Raw genomic sequence first — 13,946 nt, 5'->3', positions numbered from 1 at the left:
GAAAGAAATAAAATTGTCATTTTTATATGCCAAGTGTCTATTTTCTCATTTTTTGACATGCTTTTTTTTTCTTCGTGTCTCAATTCAATCAAGACTATTTCAACTATTATTAATAAATCATAATATAAATTCAACTTATTTCTATATCTAAATAACACATCCCTAAAATATTTATATTTGACATGTAATTTTAAAAAAATCAGTAATTATATTAAAAATGTGTATAATCTTTATAATAACCTAAATCACTGTCATATCATTAATCTCTATTATGTTGTTAAGAATTCAGAATCTATAAATTTGGAATATATAAATGAACTATTTAAATAAACTGAAGTTCAAATTAACTTTCTGAAGCATTATCCAAATCTTTAAGAGATATGACTATGGCCAATAATTTTTAGAAACCTTATAATCTTAAGCATACATATAAAAAAAATGATGCTATATAAGTTTAAACGCATTAATAATATTTTCTGACTGATTTAGACTGTTCAATGTTTAAATAACGTCCATCTTTACTTCAGGTAAAAGGTGGACAAATCAGGTTCCTATTTTGATTTGTCTCTACATATATACAAGGTACTTATTTAAGATATTTGCTGATGCAAATGAAATGCAGTATTGTATTTCTTAAAATATAATGTCTATGTAACATAATACGTATCGTGAGCACTAGTTGGGCAATTTTTCCTTCAGATATTGATTATAGTTAAGAATATTTTTCATAATGGAAACAGCATATCATCCATTTCTTAAATAAATTGAATTATTTTGTGGTGACGCTTTATAAGCCAGATATCAGCTACGAGACATGAGAAATTTCTTTTGTCTAGTGGTCTTGTTACTCGGCTACGAACCCAAAGGTTGCGAGTTCGATCCTCGCCTATCGCCAGTAGCAACATTGGTGACCCGATGACGTAATACGCAAAAAAAAAAAAAAAAAAAAAAAAAAAAAACCCTTCATACAACTGTTGTAGCGCCCTCTACCAGAAATAAATAAAATCAAAGCTGATAAAAAATCAGCCAATAAATTACAAAAAACAGCTGATAAATAATCAGCCAAAAAAAATGCAGCTGATAAATAATCAGCCAATAAATAAATAAAGCTGATAAATAATCAGCCAAAAAAAAATGGATAAGACGCTACAGCCAATATATCACCACTAATAACAGCAAAAAAAACAGGTCAAAAAATCGTTCGTCTCACCTCCGACGCACTGAAGGGGGAGTAATGTGGTGACGCTTTATAAGCCAGATAACAGCTACGAGGCATGAGAAATTTCTTTTGTCTAGTGGTCTTGTTACTCGGCTACGAACCATAAGGTTGCGAGTTCGATCCTCGCCTATCGCTAATAGCAACAATTTCTTTGTGTAAGAATTTCATATAATATTTTAAGATACCGATTATTTTATTCTAAATGAGCTGCAATGAAACACTATTATGAATGAATTACAAAATGAATGAATGGAGTAAATTAGGCAAAATTCATATTTCTTATATTATTAAAAATATCGGCTATATAACTTGATGTTGTTTAAAAAATTAACTTACATACATTCGTGTGGGGAAAATAACTTGCTATTGTTCAAAAGCATAATATTTTATGCAAATTTCAAATATTTAAACGAATTATCATCATTCTCATTCACAGAATTTCATGGTAATCTATACTTTTTATTTTCATATTTCAAATTACAGACTATTTTAGCATTTTTAATGTTCAAATATTCTAAATGATTCAGAAAAATTATTATTTTTTATATTATTTATACATACATTGAAAAATTCTTGCAATTATATAAAAATATATAATATAGATGCAATTTTCAATAAATTATTTTGTAGAACTATTCAAGGAAACATAAAATGAAAGGAAAACGTGATATTCTGTATAAATAAATAACTTCAGATACCTAATTAAGCTCCTTGGTATGCTTTTGAAAGTAATAATCTCTTAAAAATTAAGGCCTTGATATGAAGAATCATCTACAATAAAATGGATTCCAGAAATTTATTTGAAAATTAAAGTATTTAATATTAGCTGATCGCAATTAATTACAAAACAGACTATTTATAATGCATTATATATTTAATGAAAAGCCAGCATTGTTATTTTTCTGCACTTATATTAGTTTACTAAATCAGTTGTTGTGACTTATGGCACTTTACAAGCCCGAGGACAGTTATGTGTCAGCGATCTAAGCCGAGTGAGCGCCTCTTGTTCTTTCAGTAGCGCCATCTAGGGCCAAAAGTCGACTTCACGCGTCACATTCGCTTGCTCAGCCCTTTTTCCAGAAGAAACATTCCCATACCTCACACATAGAACACAGAAGAAGAACAACCATGCCCGAGTCGGGACTCGAACCCGAGACGCCCAGATCATGGGGAATCTGAATCAGTTTTATCCCGAAATAAAATTTCCAAATTGGTTCATTTGTCCGTAACTACATCAAAGTACAATGAAATTCTAAGACTCAAAGCATTAAGGAATAAAATGCTTTATTGTTTTTTATATAATAAATTATTTTTCAAAAAATGAAATGAATTTTTCAATTGAAATTTTTATTAAAACACACCTTAATTTTCTTTAACTATATATTTTATATATTATTTAGTAGATATTTTGATGCAAATAAGTATATAGTATTTTCGTTATAACTTGTATGCATTTTTGTTTTTTATAAAACGAAAAGTCACGCTTCAAAATATAAATTCGTTATAATAAACATATCAGAAAATACACAACAGACTAGAAAATAGGTATCTAAAAATATTTTAATAATAAAATTTTATTGCTAGCCTGAATAATAATTAAATTTCGCAAATTAATATTAACTAAATAAATTAATTGAAATGTTTTTATAAATTTAATTCATTTTAGATGAAAAAAATGTTCAATTAATTTCAAATATGCTATATTTTAAATTCTTTTTCGATATTATATTTTTGAAAATATTTTTTTGGTTTAATTTTCTTTATATTTACTAGATATCTTTTTAAAATATTGTGATAACTCATAATAAATTATATAATTCAAACATTTTAATAATATGTAGTTATTGCGTTACTGCCAATTATAATTCATCAATTATAAAATCAATTGAGAAATGATATTATAAACCTAATTAAATGCATTAAAAATGGATTGTGTATGGGGTAAAAAATGTTCTTACATATACTGCATCATACATGCATGTAATATACATGTACACATTACATTAGTATTTCGATATCTCATAAATGTTTTTTTTTTTTATGTTGAAAACTGTTGACTGTCATTTGTTTGTGCTAGAGAGAAAAATGATGCTTCATATAATTGCATGAAATTGCAATCACATATTTGAGAAAATAATATATGAAATTATCGAAATATTCATAATTTTGGTCCTGGATACTTATCAAACACCACATTCAAATGACAGCGAAGTTTTGGAGTATTATTATACGCTTTCAGTGTATATATTTCTGAATACATAATGATATTACTATCTCTAATTTCATCTGCAATTAATAGTTTATCAGACCTAATATTTATAGCATAATTAACTGTTACATTTTAGCTATTGAATTTTTACAATAATAATATAAAAAATAATTAGGTAGATAGACGGAATCAGTATGGTCCAATGAGAAGATTTGATGAAATTCGAATGTGCGAATTTTAAAAATGTTCTTCAATTAGGCTTGAAATTAATCAAAAATATTCGCAATGACAAACATAATTGTATAGTAATGATTTTTATCATTATTATTTTACTGACTGTTTTCACTTTCCAACCGTGAAGTAAGTATCTAGTATATATATTGCGAACGCAACCGTTTTTAACCAAAAATAATGCTGATGTTCCCATTGAGTATGATGATGCTGTGAACAACACCTTTTTGAAAAAAGTAATATATCCTGATAATTCAAAACACTGATTTTATTTAGTTTCATTATTTTAGTTGTTAAGATTGACTTCAGATTTTAGGATATACAAGAATTATTTCAGCATTAGAACTCATATTTTAATAAAGCAATGCATTTATTTCACAGAAAAATAATAAATATCTAACAGGGACTAACAAACTTCACAAGACAATGAAAATTCCTAACATTCAGCAAAACGTTACATTTTTACATCATTTCTACCAACGATTGTAAAAACATGGTAAGAATCTTTTGAAGTTAATTTTTACGTATATTGATTTTTTCTTATATCTGTTTAATCATGTATTCCATAGGTAATATGCGTATATTACAGGTTGAAAATAATACCTCTTCCATGAAGAATCTTTTTCTAATTCAAAAAGGTTTGCAAAAATCAGCGAGTTCTTTTTTTTACTATTCTAATCATTCCTAATTTTAAATAAAATGAGAATCATGAAGAATGAAAAACGATTCCAATAATTCAATAACAACTTTTTAGTTTTTAGATATATATGGGAAGTTCTATGATACTAGACAATACAATCATACATTTAAAGAAATATAAATTGTTTATGATGAAAACACATTTCTGTTATTCCTCTTATTTTATTTCTAAGAATGCATTAACATAATCTGATTAAACATTTTGTTGAAAAGAAATCGATGTTAAGAAACAAGTTCTTTCTGGAAGTTCACTCACTGAATTCGTTCTGGTAGAAGGAACTTGTCAACTGTCTTTAATCGAAAACATGTCCTACTATTATACCACAACAACACCTTTTTACGTTTAAAAAGCGACTCAGAGACAAGAAGTTTCGCTTTTCTCCGAAGAAAAGTTTGTTCTTTCTTTTTCTTATTGCCCGAAGAAGAAACCATCTGCCTCAACCTTCTCTCTCTTCATGAGCGAAAAATAAAAAGGGAGAGGTCGAAGCAGCTGCTTCAGCAAAGTGTTGCATCATTTATAAACCTCGCCTAAGTAAAGGCTACTTTGGTGTCTAGTACACCTGGCAAGCTTCTGTATTTGTGCTCTCATCCTTTCCTCCATTTCTTCCCTTTCTATTATTAATCATTTGTAGTTTGAGGTCGGGCAAAGGTTTTTTCCTACGATAAGGTCGTTCTTAGGACAGAGATTTTACTTATATTAGCTGGAAATGAAATAAAAGGGATACGTTTACTTGCATGAATGGACTCATTAAAGTTTCAAAAGCTCTTTAATCTATGCTGAATATGCGAAATAACATGGAATGTTTTATCTATACCCGCAACTGGAGACGTGAATTTTATCACGCGGTCGGAGGCATGGAGTCAAAATTACTTGATATTCTTTTCTCTTCTGTCTTTTGTAAACAGCATTACAATTTATTTTGGAAATACTAAAACATTCTGGAAATCATGTAGTTACTAAAAATATAAAAAATATCAATATTAAAAACGTTACATGTTATAATATTAAATGTTGGAAATATGTCATGAGGAAAACCTAAATAATCTTTTAAAGAGTATTTACTTCGTTTAGATATAACGGAATTATATTAATGTTAATAACTATTAGAATTTAACAAACAAAAATGAAGAATACAGTATCTAAAAATATTATTTTAAAAATATTTATTTATTCTTTTTGCATTATTCAAATTTAAGCAGCTTCAGAGACATGGAGTGAATGACTCCATAAATAACAACTAAAACTTTGAAAACGAATAGTACGTATTCATACTTAGACTTTTGCCATTACACTGCTGAAAGAAAAATTTGAAGGTACTGCGGTGATGATTGTATTCAAAGACAAAATACCTCATGATAATCAGAGCTAATGAACAACGCGAAGTCACTTTGACTCCCTTCTCAGGGTTAAAGCTCATTTTCTACACAAAATACTTCTGAAAAAAATTTTGTCGAATTAAATTATAAACGATAAGGTATGATGAAAAATACATTATGAATATCATCTTCGCTAAATTGATAAAGAATATGAAATTGCAAAAATATTTTGCTCTGAAAATAGTATTTTATATTTTATGTCATTGAACAAACTAAAAAAATATACTTTAATTTTTTTTTAATCTACAGAATTTTCAGGGCATAAATTATATTTGGTATTGTCAGAGATTTATTTTTCATTATAATGATTAAGATAACTTATTATGACCAGCAAAATGAATATGAAATTTCAAAAATATTTTGTTCCGAAAAAGTATATAATATTTTATGACATCAAACAAACAAACAAATACTTTAATATTTCTAATGAATAGAATTTTTAGAGTATAAATTATATATTAATATTTTAAGACATTTATTGTATTATTATATTACATTTATTGTATTTTTATATTACATTACATTGACATTTATTATATTTTTACACTCAAAGAGATAATTTATTATGACAAACATATTACATCGTCGAGATACTGTAACAGAAAATATAGCACACGTGTGTACTGCAATGACTAAAGATGTAAACTAGATTATTTGATACAACTCAAGCATCAATGTTCCAATCTTTATTATTCTATTTTTCAGCAGATTTTTTATTATGTTGAAATATTAGGATTTTCTTATCAAAATATATTTATTTATTCAGTTGAACTCCGTTAAATTGATTATATTTATTTTGAAAGCAACCCAGAAACATGGAACCTTTCTTTACTATTTGATTTTGTTACAATATTTGAATACACTTCATGAAGACAATATAGCTGGTAGTAAATCATTACAAGACATTATTTCAAAAAAAAAAAACATTTGATCATTTTGTTTAAAAAAAAAAAATCAAAATGGCGTGAATGTATTTATTTCTCATAACTTAAGGTGACTGAGTGCGTTGTTCAATTATTTACTATTACTATTTTCTTTACTATTTGATTGGGGCTATTTTTATTCATCATGCATCTTTTATTCAATGAGGATAGATGATGAGTTTTCTCGTTATCTAAACTCTCAAATTTTGTCATTTGTTATAAATCTGTATTACTGTTTACTTACCTTTATTGTTATCACTAAATAAAAGAAATTTATAGGAACGTTTCTAGTATGCTAATAATGATGGAATAAAACTGTATATCCCCAGATTAAGTAAATGAATTACGTGCAGTTACAACCAAGAAAATTGCCAATGCTCAGTTGTTGAAGAGTATTGCTTAATTGAAGAATCTTGTCGAATTTAAAAATGCTTTTGTCTGAAATAGTTACAAAATTCTTATGGCCTCCAATTTTTTTTTTTAAATATGAGATAAGAGAACTTGGATATTTCTCTGTGCTGCATGAGCTTGCTTTCAGAATCAAACTTCTGACAGCTGAGGAACCACTTCTTGTACCCAAACATATGAAAAGTTAAGGGTCCCAAATCTATGCTATAAGGTTTGTGCTCCAAAACATTCCAATCTAGTTCTTGTCTTTTGCACGAACGGAGAGAGTGACTACATGGAATTGGTTGGACTGCAAGAATTCCAACAGTACTTAATACGGACCAATGGTGCTTTTGGAAACCAGATTATTCAAATTGATCCATATCTTTGATAATCATGTCCACATAATTGACAGCAATGTCGAAAAGTAATAATTTTGTAACATTTCCTTTTGTAATATTTTAATTACCGTTTTATGTTATCAATCATTGTATTTCTTATTATTTCGTTCAAAATTGTGCACGGTACTTATAGATTTCCTCTTGTATTAATCCCATATGTTACGTTAACCTATAATTATACTATTAGTTATTTATCCAAATAAATAAAACCATTAACTAATTGGAATAAACGCCAAAGAATAATTTGAAACGTGTGACGATTTGAAAAGGAACACGATCATGACCAAATATTTAATTTGAAATTGATTTTATGTTGAGCTAATCAGGCAAACAGAGTCAGTTTCAGAATTGTCATCGGCATTTGTTTCCCCTTTAATCAACCTACGCAGTTTCTTTCTTCTGCGCTGTTACATATTTTTAAACGGTATTTAGTCAATAAGTAATTGTAAGGACAGTAAAAATTCCAAAAACTCATACTACTTTAACCAATGAAAAGTATAGAACATGTATTCCATTCTTCGTGGCCAATAATTTCCACTTTCATATTCATGCCACCCATTTATAAGATAATAAATGGGAATGTTCCAAAAAATAACAATTTTGTATCAATCCTGGAAAGATAAAAATCTTAACATTCAGCGGATGTTAGAGAATTATGAAAAATAATGCAAGAATTAACAAGCTTAATCCAATACATTCCAGCATGTAGACGGTGGGGATGCAGATAGTGTCTCTATCTTCTCTGATTCGATTTTGTCTGAATAAGGATCCTTTTTTTGATCAGATACATGTCTCAGTAGACATTTGGCCGAAAACTTCCTTTAATAAACACTTTCTCACGATTTTTTGTTCTTTTTTCCCCTTATTTGGCCCTTCCTTTCTCTCTATAGTAAGTTATTAGTCCTACTTGTTCTAGAAGAACTTCTTCGACATAGTCGTTTTGTATGGTGCTTTTACCTTCCTTTTCTTATGATTGCTGGACGCATATTGGATTGAAAGGGATTGGAAATGATACATTCTTATTACAAGAATACTGCAAACTATACTTATTTCATCTTGTAAATAGGAAAATACGAAAGATAAGAAAAAAACTAATATAGATGTAATCCACGTTAATATTATTTTCTTGCATTTAGTTTCTGAATATCCGTAAAAAGATAATTTGAAAAGTGTATTGCTTACGAATAAAGAATGAAAATCATTGGCAATCACGATGTTTTACGTTTGTTCTAAGAAAATCCATAAACAAAGAAATTAGATTTTAAGTTTAATATAAGAAATACGAAGCATTTTTAAAAACAGCAAATTTTTAATTCAAAAGAAGTGAATATAAATGTTTTGAAATTGCAGTTAAATGTTGTTTTGAAATTGCAGTTAAATGTTTTTTAATACCCGATTCTGTTACAGAAATCTATCTTTTTCTTTAATAATCTTTTTTTCTTTTACTTTTCTTACATGAAAACATAATACGAGATTCCAATTTATCATATGTTTACTTTATTTTAATTAAATTTAATTTTAAAAATTAAATCATGTATAGAATTGTCTGTTAGTAGGCCATAGAGTGTAAAAGATCATATGTTTCTTCCTTCAGCTTCTAAGTCTCAGAGTAACGGTACTTGTACAAGTTGACTTTCTTAACATGCACTTTGATTCACAGGTATAAAATATTAGCATAAAATACTATTTAATACAAATAATCCCATAATCGCATTCACAATTTGTTGCAAAATGATGAATATTAATTTCTATCAAAAATACCCAACATTCTAGTATAAAGTTGCTTATTTAAATTTCTCTTAAATTTATCTCATTATTGTGTTCCAAAACCAAGCAAATTTTCAATAAATGCATTGTCTTTTTTAAAATGTTGAATTAAAAAAAATATTTTCAGAACAATTATTCTTAGTTCAAAAGTGCTACTTTATTCTGTCGAGTTAATCAGCTTGAAAAGCTTATCAGTGTTACTTTTGATTCTCGTCTAGAATTCATGAAAAGTTAATTTAAATCTGTATTTTCATATTTACTCTACGGAAATAACATTAGCTAAGACAAAAAATTAAAGCAACAAATTAGTGGGAATTAAATTTTAGATTTCTTATATTCTGCTAAAATTTATATATATATATATATATATATATATATATATATATATATATATATATATATATATATATATATATATATATATATATATATATATATTGTGCAATGATTTGCAATATTAATATAAGCTTATAGAATTTTCAGAACTTATTACAAGTTTTAATTGTCTGCTACTTAAAAAATGCATTGATTTTTTTATATATATTTGATCTTTGATAGTATCAGGATGGAGGATGGACTACTAAAACTTGACCTCAAAATTAATAAATGGTACGGTTAATGAGATTAATCAGTTAGTATGAAAAATATCCAGTCATTGTGACAAATTTATTAATCATATTAACGAATAATTGCAACCTTCTTTCGAATTAATCGTATTTGGCAAAATAATTTTATACATTCTCATTTTTAATTTTTATTTATCCGTAATTTATCCGTTCATCCATGAGGCCTTAAATATTGCAGTTTTAGATAATTTTAAAACATCTCAGCCGCTGCATCGAGAAAAACAGTCAATTCAAAACCATCTATTTAATCGAGCCGTTGATCTTTCAGACCATTCTGTTGATTTGTCTATAATCTTAAAATTTATAGATTCACAACACAGTTAAATTTGATAGCAAAAGTAAGGTAAGCTTTGGTTTAAAATATTTGTAATTCATAATTATTGTATTAAATATGACTAATGCGACTAAAATATTATAAATAATATATATTTTGCTGTTTAGAAATACATTTTTTTACAGAAATCGCAAAAAAATATAAATAGTTTCTTTATTTGAATAATTTTCCAGTGACTGCATTTGTTCTTATGTAAAGATTTAAAAATTAGCAGATAGATTACAATTACAGTGGACATACTCTATATTAAAATATATGAAAATAACCTTCTTTTGGTGCTAGCGACGTTTCCGTAAAATTATTCCAGTACAAACTAACTAAGCATTATCTTGGAAACGAAACTTATCCGAAGAAACCTAATATTACCAAACGTCTATCGATTGCAATCTTTCTATTGAGAGAAACTTGTCTACAGTCCTAAATCGAAAACATGCTCTACTTTCACATGATTATTTTCCATTTAAAGAACAAATCAGAGACAAGCAGTTTCAGATATAACGAGGGATTGTTTTTCTCTTTTTCCTTATTTTCCGAGGAAGAAAACGTCTGTTTCAGACTTCTCTTATTTCAGAAAGAAAACAAAAAGATAGGATCGAAGCAACTACATTCGCAAAACGTTGCATCATTTATAAACTTCAACTCAGTAGAGGCCACCTTATGCCCAATACATTTGAAAAGTTCTCTATTTGTACTTCTCTCCATTCTTCCACTTCTGTTATTAATTATTTGTACTTTGTTGTCAGATTGGGTTTCTCAAGGTATGGAATCATTACTATGGTAATTATCTTGGTTACGTAAAATGGAAACTAATCAAGATAGTTACGGAAAGATATTTTTTTTGATTCATTAAAATTAAGAATGCATGCGCTGTTTGAAGTGATATATTTAAAAGAACCAGAAATAAATTTAATAGGTTTGGTTTGTAGGTTTTTTATGTGACAACATTCACACATAAAAAATAAATTAATTGTAAAAAATAAATTAAATTACATAAAAAGGAAGCTAATCTAGATAGATTTTGTGAATTATTGGTGTTAATTCATTAAACCTATGAATAAATGCAATGTTTGTACTGGCATTTTTAAAAGAACCGGAAATAAATTTCATATCTTTGGTTTATAGGGTTTTTTATGTCAGAACAGTAGCACATAAAAAATAAATTAATTGACATGAATGTTATCTTTTTTTTACATGATTGACAGCAATTTCAGCAAAATATGTTTGTTGATAAGGATTAAAATCCTTTCAATCATACAGAATATGCTTTATAGTTTGAATGTCACTATAAGTACGGTAGAGTCAGAATGTAAAAAATACTTTTCTGTCAATTATGTGTGACCCGTAAATCTTCTCAAGATAACACCATACTTTTTATGAAGTTGAATTTTTAAACCTTTGATAGATGGCTGAACTTCAAATAACTTGCTTTTATATTGATTTTCATACATTGACTGCTACATTCAACTGAAATGTTTTCACAATTTGTAAAGCATACATCAACGGAACAAGATTCTCTTTCTGATATGTTGTTTGGTTACTGTCTCATATTTTTCATAAGTTTGACGATAATCTTATTTTTTGATACCTGTGATTATGGAAACAAATGTTATGTATAAAGAATAAGAATAAATGAAAAAAAATTGGTTATAAATGCTTGATCTGATGAAAGATATCTTCAAAAATTACTTAAAATAAATGGCATTTTTTATTTGTTATAATAAGCAAACTAAGACTGAGGCTTTCTTAAAATGTTATTTTTTTCTCTTGTCATTATTTGTTCTACATATTTTATTACGTAACAATTCATGCTGTTACAAAATATAGAATGTGATCATGCAGGAAAGGTCAAGGGTCATGAAGGAAAGATTATAGAAAGATTCTGTTACAAATGTAGAATATTATCATGAAGTAGGTCCTATTTATGGAGTTTGCAAATATCTGCATTATATAGAGTTTTAATTTAAAATCAGATTTAGATATAGACCTTTTATCTCTTTTGTCTCTTTTTAATATTATATTGATAATAAACTGAAAAATTCAAAAAAAAATATTATATTGGAAGTTTTGGTTCACAAAGTGCCATTTTTAAAAGAAATGACGAACACTATTTGTATTTATATTTACAGTGAAATAATGCAGACAATGATTTTTTTGTTCTGGATAGCCTAAAAATATACAATTTTACTAACCTGATGATATAAAAATAAATATTTGAAATACCTTCTTTAAAGTTACAATTCTATCAAAAATTCAAATATTTTTTTTAAATATAGATATCGTATTCATAGTATTTCAATCAAATCATAGTATTTTAATTATTAAATTTCAATTTTTAATTGTTCCTTTTGGTTTGATTTTACATTTTATTTTGATAAAATGCAATATTTTGAAACGTAATGTATTTAAAGACTCTCTGATCAATACGAGTACTTGGCTCCAGATCGAAGTGCACTTATATCCTATTCAGCTAGTAAGGATGTGCTGCATTTAATTGATTTTCTCAAGAAAAGTGCTCTTAAAAATATATCGAAGATTGGTAATATGGAACTAGAAATTAAAGTTGTTCTAATGTATTTTTTTCTCACACTTTTGAGATTGATTAGATTGAAGCATCTTTCAACAGTTAAAATATTGCAATAAAAACGTAAATAAATCAAACCCACACATAATTTGGTTTCCTAAAAGCACACATATATTGTAAACTGTTGTAAAAAATATCTGTAATACTATAAATTATAGTTAAATATTGAATCATATAATATTGAACAATAATGTGCAATAGGTTGTGTTACCTGAATCTTACGGAACTGCTAAAATGTTCTCTGCTGACATGCTTTCTGTCATTACAGAGGATGATAGCTTACATTTTATGCGCTTTATCATTTCAGTGTACTGAGAAATTTCAAGTAGACCAAGCAACTATAGATCTAAGCATCCACTTATGTTTATATAGCGTATATTTGAAGAATTTAAATATAAATTATCTGATATCTCAATTGAATAATACGCATTGTTAAAATACCTATAATTCGGACTTAACTCTAAACTGGTGTAAATCCTGCCGTCAATGGTTGAATACCAAATCGTATACTGAATGCTGATACATTTTTTAATTTAAATTAAGAAATATAATTACAAAAACTTTTTAAAACTTTATAAAGTCCATTGATTGATGCAAAGCTTCATTTATTTGCCTGTAAACAAATATCACTTTATTAAACGAGCTCAATCATCAGTTTGTATAAAAGCCTATTTATATTAAGTCATTTTTTTAAAATTACATTTAAATGTAAAAGTTTGAGAAAGTTGTCATAAGGAATTTCAGTCTTCTAGAAAAACAGAAATGACCATCGAGTTTTTATAAACGAAATGACATTTTAAAACGAAGTGCAAACCTACCTTCATTTATGATTTATATTTGCAAAAATACTTTTATTTTCAAACCGCTTATAAGACAATACTTCTAAGTTTCCTTTTTGGGTTAATTCACATTCTCAGAAATCTCTAAATACCATTGATAAAAATAAAAAAAAATTAAATAACTTTACAGAATTCTCTAAAATTAACTCTACAGATAAAATTAATAGGCGGAAGAGTTTTAAAAAAAGCCAAACAATGAAATTAAATCTTGTATTTCAGAAAGTTTAATATCTTAATTAAATAAATTATATCATTAAAACTGAATATATTAAATGAAACTTTGACATTTTGGTATATAATTATGCATTTTTCTTACTTGAAGTGATATTTATAATCTTCCAACATGATGCTCA

This window comes from Argiope bruennichi, chromosome 3 (assembly GCF_947563725.1).
Source record: "Argiope bruennichi chromosome 3, qqArgBrue1.1, whole genome shotgun sequence".
Lineage (NCBI taxonomy): Eukaryota > Metazoa > Arthropoda > Arachnida > Araneae > Araneidae > Argiope > Argiope bruennichi.
This window is presented reverse-complemented; position numbering follows the sequence as displayed.